Here is a 7,500-nt window from a genome sequence, read left to right as displayed (position 1 = left end):
GTAGTGCAATGGTTAAGTTGCAGAGTGTGGTTGAACTTGGTTAGGAGACTTAGTGCCTCTTTCCGTGTCCTACTGATGATAAGGATGGCTTGATACCATTTTCTAAGCCCAGTATATTGAGAAAAGAAGTAAGTGAAGAAGAAGTGTGGAGTCGAAAGTGGTTCTCCAATTTCTCTCCACTTGCTAAAATTGCAAAGTCTCCATTATAGCATAGAAGATAGCGTTAAAGTCGGGGATGGAAGAGGATGAAAATGGGAAGTTTACTTATAGAGAGAACTGAGAAATGCCCTGTGTGCACACACCGGTGTCTGACCATAGAATACATTTAAATAATGCCTCTAGAAAAGAGCTATGCATGTGTGTCTCAGTGGCCTAATGGATAAGGCACTGGCCTCCTAAACCAGGGATTGTGGGTTCGAGTCCCATCTGAGGTGATAACAAAAATCCTCCCTCTTTCTTTTCCAGAAAATTAGGTAGATTTATTACATGCTTCCTCTCGGAAGTTTATGAGGGATTAGGTACTTTGAAACTGTCCCATTTTACTTGTGTACACTTCACAGTCATTTTAGTGTTCTGAAACTGCAAAGTAGATTATTAAATGCCTATTTTTGGGAGATGCATTTTCGACCGGCCAGAACATATTCCTTTGGAAAAAATGATTTGAATTGGATTGGTGTGAATCTTGCTTCTAGAGGTGGTGACAGGCTTTCAGCTACTTGAATAGGTCAAGCCAGGATTCATAAAACTTATACAAACTATGTGAGTGTGAAAAATTAGCATATGCAGGAAGGAGTAATTTGTACTACTTTCAAAACAGTTTCACTCCACGTCTGGAAACGTCCAGAGCTATGTAGAGCATACAAATGAGCTTTAAACTCATGAGGAAAGAGGTTTGTATGCAAAAAGGAAAACAAAAGCATATCGTACTCATAAAATTCTCAATATATAGATTCCAAAAAAGTGCTTCCAGCGAAAAGAGCTGAAAGAACACTATGGGATGTAAACCTGAATACCTTTCAATAATATGTTCTCCATCCATGCATACCACCTACATGATAAAAATCATCTCAGGTGAACGGATGACCGCGTGGCCTAATGGATAAGGCGTCTGACTTTGGATCAGAAGATTGAGGGTTCGAGTCCCTTCGTGGTCGTTTTTGGCCAATGGTCACACAATCTGCTTTACATTCAGAGTGAAAAAAGTATTTTCCAATACTCTTGTAGTCCTCACTTTCTCATTACTAATCATTAATAAAGTGGAGTACATACTGTAAACTCATTCAGGTTGCATCTTCAGTCTAACTACTTGTGCATTTTAGTGGCATTAAAAAGTGCTTCTATGCCGACGCACTGAATATGTAATAGGTTTGCAGAATTTTGACGTGACAGAATGGGTTTTTAGCTTAAGTGTGTGTAGAAGAACTGCAAGGTGTGTGCCTATGTCTGCATAGAGTGGTACATGTGTAAAATCTGTATGATTTGGGCAGTTAAAGTGCTGATTTTGCCTCCGAGTAAGAAAAGTACTACACAAAATGTATAAAGGATCGGCACATTGGCTGCCTTTGCTGATGCCCCCGTTGCCTAATTTGTAGTGCAATGGTTAAGTTGCAGAGTGTGGTTGAACTTGGTTAGGAGACTTAGTGCCTCTTTCCGTGTCCTACTGATGATAAGGATGGCTTGATACCATTTTCTAAGCCCAGTATATTGAGAAAAGAAGTAAGTGAAGAAGAAGTGTGGAGTCGAAAGTGGTTCTCCAATTTCTCTCCACTTGCTAAAATTGCAAAGTCTCCATTATAGCATAGAAGAGAGCGTTAAAGTCGGGGATGGAAGAGTATGAAAATGAGAAGTTTACTTATAGAGAGAAGTGAGAAATGCCCTGTGTGCACACACCGGTGTCTGACCATAGAATACATTTAAATAATGCCTCTAGAAAAGAGCTATGCATGTGTGTCTCAGTGGCCTAATGGATAAGGCACTGGCCTCCTAAGCAAGGGATTGTGGGTTCGAGTCCCATCTGAGGTGATAACAAAAATGCTCCCTCTTTCTCTTCCAGAAAATTAGGTAGATTTATTACATGCTTCCTCTCGGAAGTTTATGAGGGATTAGGTACTTTGAAACTGTCCCATTTTACTTGTGTACACTTCACAGTCATGTTAGTGTTCTGAAACTGCAAAGTAGATTTTTAAATGCCTATTTTTGTGAGATGCATTTTCGACCGGCCAGAACATATTCCTTTGGAAAAAATGATATGATTTGGATTGGTGTGAATCTTGTTTCTAGAGGTGGTGACAGGCTTTCAGCTACTTGAATAGGTCAAGCCAGGATTCATAAAACTTATACAACCTATGTGAGTGTGAAAAATTAGCATATGCAGGAAGGAGCAATTTGTACTACTTTCAAAACAGTTTCACTCCACGTCTGGAAACGTCCAGAGCTATGTAGAGCATACAAATGAGCTTTAAACTCATGAGGAAAGAGGTTTGTATGCAAAAAGGAAAACAAAAGCATATCGTACTCATAAAATTCTCAATATATAGATTCCAAAAAAGTGCTTCCAGCGAAAAGAGCTGAAAGAACACTATGGGATGTAAACCTGAATACCTTTCAATAATATGTTCTCCATCCATGCATACCACCTACATGATAAAAATCATCTCAGGTGAACGGATGACCGCGTGGCCAAATGGATAAGGCGTCTGACTTCGGATCAGAAGATTGAGGGTTCGAGTCCCTTCGTGGTCATTTTTGGCCAATGATCACACAATCTGCTTTACATTCAGAGTGGAAAAAGTATTTTCCAATATTCTTGTAGTCCTCACTTTCTCATTACTAATCATTAATAAAGTGGAGTACATACTGTAAACTCATTCAGGTTGCATCTTCAGTCTAACTACTTGTGCATTTTAGTGGCATTAAAAAGTGCTTCTATGCCGACGCACTGAATATGTAATAGGTTTGCAGAATTTTGACGTGACAGAATGGGTTTTTAGCTTAAGTGTGTGTAGAAGAACTGCAAGGTGTGTGCCTATGTGTGCATAGAGTGGTACATGTGTAAAATCTGTATGATTTGGGCAGTTAAAGTGCTGATTTTGCCTCCGAGTAAGAAAAGTACTACACAAAATGTATAAAGGATCGGCACATTGGCTGCCTTTGCTGATGCCCCCGTTGCCTAATTTGTAGTGCAATGGTTAAGTTGCAGAGTGTGGTTGAACTTGGTTAGGAGACTTAGTGCCTCTTTCCGTGTCCTACTGATGATAAGGATGGCTTGATACCATTTTCTAAGCCCAGTATATTGAGAAAAGAAGTAAGTGAAGAAGAAGTGTGGAGTCGAAAGTGGTTCTCCAATTTCTCTCCACTTGCTAAAATTGCAAAGTCTCCATTATAGCATAGAAGATAGCGTTAAAGTCGGGGATGGAAGAGGATGAAAATGGGAAGTTTACTTATAGAGAGAACTGAGAAATGCCCTGTGTGCACACACCGGTGTCTGACCATAGAATACATTTAAATAATGCCTCTAGAAAAGAGCTATGCATTTGTGCCTCAGTGGCCTAATGGATAAGGCACTGGCCTTCTAAGCCAGGGATTGTGGGTTCAAGGCCCATCGGAGGTGATAACAAAAATCCTCCCTCTTTCTTTTCCAGAAAATTAGGTAGATTTATTACATGCTTCCTCTCAGAAGTTTATGAGGGATTAGGTACTTTGAAACGGTCCCATTTTACTTGTGTACACTTCACAGTCATGTTAGTGTTCTGAAACTGCAAAGTAGATTTTTAAATGCCTATTTTTGTGAGATGCATTTTCGACCGGCCAGAACATATTCCTTTGGAAAAAATGATATGAATTGGATTGGTGTGAATCTTGTTTCGAGAGGTGGTGACAGGCTTTCAGCTACTTGAATAGGTCAAGCCAGGATTCATAAAACTTATACAACCTATGTGAGTGTGAAAAATTAGCATATGCAGGAAGGAGCAATTTGTACTACTTTCAAAACAGTTTCACTCCACGTCTGGAAACTTCCAGAGCTATGTAGAGCATACAAATGAGCTTTAAAATCATGAGGAAAGAGGTTTGTATGGAAAAAGGAAAACAAAAGCATATCGTACTCATAAAATTCTCAATATATAGATTCCAAAAAAGTGCTTCCAGCGAAAAGAGCTGAAAGAACACTATGGGATGTAAACCTGAATACCTTTCAATAATATGTTCTCCATCCATGCATACCACCTACATGATAAAAATCATCTCAGGTGGACGATGACCGCGTGGCCTAATGGATAAGGCGTCTGACTTCGGATCAGAAGATTGAGGGTTCGAGTCTCTTCGTGGTCGTTTTTGGCCAATGGTCACACAATCTGCTTTACATTCAGAGTGGAAAAAGTATTTTCCAATACTCTTGTAGTCCTCACTTTCTCATTACTAATCAATAATAAAGTGGAGTACATACTGTAAACTCATTCAGATTGCATCTTCAGTCTAACTACTTGTGCATTTTAGTGGCATTAAAAAGTGCTTCTATGCCGACGCACTGAATATGTAATAGGTTTGCAGAATTTTGACGTGACAGAATGGGTTTTTAGCTTAAGTGTGTGTAGAAGAACTGAAAGGTGTGTGCCTATGTGTGCATAGAGTGGTACATGTGTAAAATCTGTATGATTTGGGCAGTTAAAGTGCTGATTTTGCCTCCGAGTAAGAAAAGTACTACACAAAATGTATAAAGGATCGGCACATTGGCTGCCTTTGCTGATGCCCCCGTTGCCTAATTTGTAGTGCAATGGTTAAGTTGCAGAGTGTGGTTGAACTTGGTTAGGAGACTTAGTGCCTCTTTCCGTGTCCTACTGATGATAAGGATGGCTTGATACCATTTTCTAAGCCCAGTATATTGAGAAAAGAAGTAAGTGAAGAAGAAGTGTGGAGTCGAAAGTGGTTCTCCAATTTCTCTCCACTTGCTAAAATTGCAAAGTCTCCATTATAGCATAGAAGATAGCGTTAAAGTCGGGGATGGAAGAGGATGAAAATGGGAAGTTTACTTATAGAGAGAACTGAGAAATGCCCTGTGTGCACACACCGGTGTCTGACCATAGAATACATTTAAATAATGCCTCTAGAAAAGAGCTATGCATGTGTGTCTCAGTGGCCTAATGGATAAGGCACTGGCCTCCTAAGCCAGGGATTGTGGGTTCAAGTCCCATCTGAGGTGATAACAAAAATCCTCCCTCTTTCTTTTCCAGAAAATTAGGTAGATTTATTACATGCTTCCTCTCGGAAGTTTATGAGGGATTAGGTACTTTGAAACTGTCCCATTTTACTTGTGTACACTTCACAGTCATTTTAGTGTTCTGAAACTGCTAAGTAGATTATTAAATGCCTATTTTTGTGAGATGCATTTTCGACCGGCCAGAACATATTCCTTTGGAAAAAATGATTTGAATTGGATTGGTGTGAATCTTGCTTCTAGAGGTGGTGACAGGCTTTCAGCTACTTGAATAGGTCAAGCCAGGATTCATAAAACTTATACAAACTATGTGAGTGTGAAAAATTAGCATATGCAGGAAGGAGTAATTTGTACTACTTTCAAAACAGTTTCACTCCACGTCTGGAAACGTCCAGAGCTATGTAGAGCATACAAATGAGCTTTAAACTCATGAGGAAAGAGGTTTGTATGCAAAAAGGAAAACAAAAGCATATCGTACTCATAAAATTCTCAATATATAGATTCCAAAAAAGTGCTTCCAGCGAAAAGAGCTGAAAGAACACTATGGGATGTAAACCTGAATACCTTTCAATAATATGTTCTCCATCCATGCATACCACCTACATGATAAAAATCATCTCAGGTGAACGGATGACCGTGTGGCCTAATGGATAAGGCGTCTGACTTTGGATCAGAAGATTGAGGGTTCGAGTCCCTTCGTGGTCGTTTTTGGCCAATGGTCACACAATCTGCTTTACATTCAGAGTGAAAAAAGTATTTTCCAATACTCTTGTAGTCCTCACTTTCTCATTACTAATCATTAATAAAGTGGAGTACATACTGTAAACTCATTCAGGTTGCATCTTCAGTCTAACTACTTGTGCATTTTAGTGGCATTAAAAAGTGCTTCTATGCCGACGCACTGAATATGTAATAGGTTTGCAGAATTTTGACGTGACAGAATGGGTTTTTAGCTTAAGTGTGTGTAGAAGAACTGCAAGGTGTGTGCCTATGTCTGCATAGAGTGGTACATGTGTAAAATCTGTATGATTTGGGCAGTTAAAGTGCTGATTTTGCCTCCGAGTAAGAAAAGTACTACACAAAATGTATAAAGGATCGGCACATTGGCTGCCTTTGCTGATGCCCCCGTTGCCTAATTTGTAGTGCAATGGTTAAGTTGCAGAGTGTGGTTGAACTTGGTTAGGAGACTTAGTGCCTCTTTCCGTGTCCTACTGATGATAAGGATGGCTTGATACCATTTTCTAAGCCCAGTATATTGAGAAAAGAAGTAAGTGAAGAAGAAGTGTGGAGTCGAAAGTGGTTCTCCAATTTCTCTCCACTTGCTAAAATTGCAAAGTCTCCATTATAGCATAGAAGATAGCGTTAAAGTCGGGGATGGAAGAGGATGAAAATGGGAAGTTTACTTATAGAGAGAACTGAGAAATGCCCTGTGTGCACACACCGGTGTCTGACCATAGAATACATTTAAATAATGCCTCTAGAAAAGAGCTATGCATGTGTGTCTCAGTGGCCTAATGGATAAGGCACTGGCCTCCTAAGCCAGGGATTGTGGGTTCAAGTCCCATCTGAGGTGATAACAAAAATCCTCCCTCTTTCTTTTCCAGAAAATTAGGTAGATTTATTACATGCTTCCTCTCGGAAGTTTATGAGGGATTAGGTACTTTGAAACTGTCCCATTTTACTTGTGTACACTTCACAGTCATTTTAGTGTTCTGAAACTGCTAAGTAGATTATTAAATGCCTATTTTTGTGAGATGCATTTTCGACCGGCCAGAACATATTCCTTTGGAAAAAATGATTTGAATTGGATTGGTGTGAATCTTGCTTCTAGAGGTGGTGACAGGCTTTCAGCTACTTGAATAGGTCAAGCCAGGATTCATAAAACTTATACAAACTATGTGAGTGTGAAAAATTAGCATATGCAGGAAGGAGTAATTTGTACTACTTTCAAAACAGTTTCACTCCACGTCTGGAAACGTCCAGAGCTATGTAGAGCATACAAATGAGCTTTAAACTCATGAGGAAAGAGGTTTGTATGCAAAAAGGAAAACAAAAGCATATCGTACTCATAAAATTCTCAATATATAGATTCCAAAAAAGTGCTTCCAGCGAAAAGAGCTGAAAGAACACTATGGGATGTAAACCTGAATACCTTTCAATAATATGTTCTCCATCCATGCATACCACCTACATGATAAAAATCATCTCAGGTGAACGGATGACCGTGTGGCCTAATGGATAAGGCGTCTGACTTTGGATCAGAAGATTGAGGGTTCGAGTCCCTTCGT

At 39.5% G+C, this 7,500-nt stretch overlaps 1 non-coding gene across 1 annotated transcript; it reads left to right on the top strand.

Annotated features, from left to right (window-relative positions):
* Positions 1 to 2,669: 2,669 nt before the first annotated feature.
* Positions 2,670 to 2,742, top strand: TRNAR-UCG (transfer RNA arginine (anticodon UCG)). Its single transcript has one exon. It is a non-coding gene; the product is annotated as a tRNA-Arg (tRNA).
* The last annotated feature ends 4,758 nt before the right edge of the window (positions 2,743 to 7,500 follow it).

Source organism: Triturus cristatus, chromosome 4_1, assembly GCF_964204655.1.
Source record: "Triturus cristatus chromosome 4_1, aTriCri1.1, whole genome shotgun sequence".
NCBI lineage: Eukaryota > Metazoa > Chordata > Amphibia > Caudata > Salamandridae > Triturus > Triturus cristatus.
Note: the sequence above shows the minus strand (reverse complement) of the source record. Positions and strands in the feature narration are given on the sequence as shown.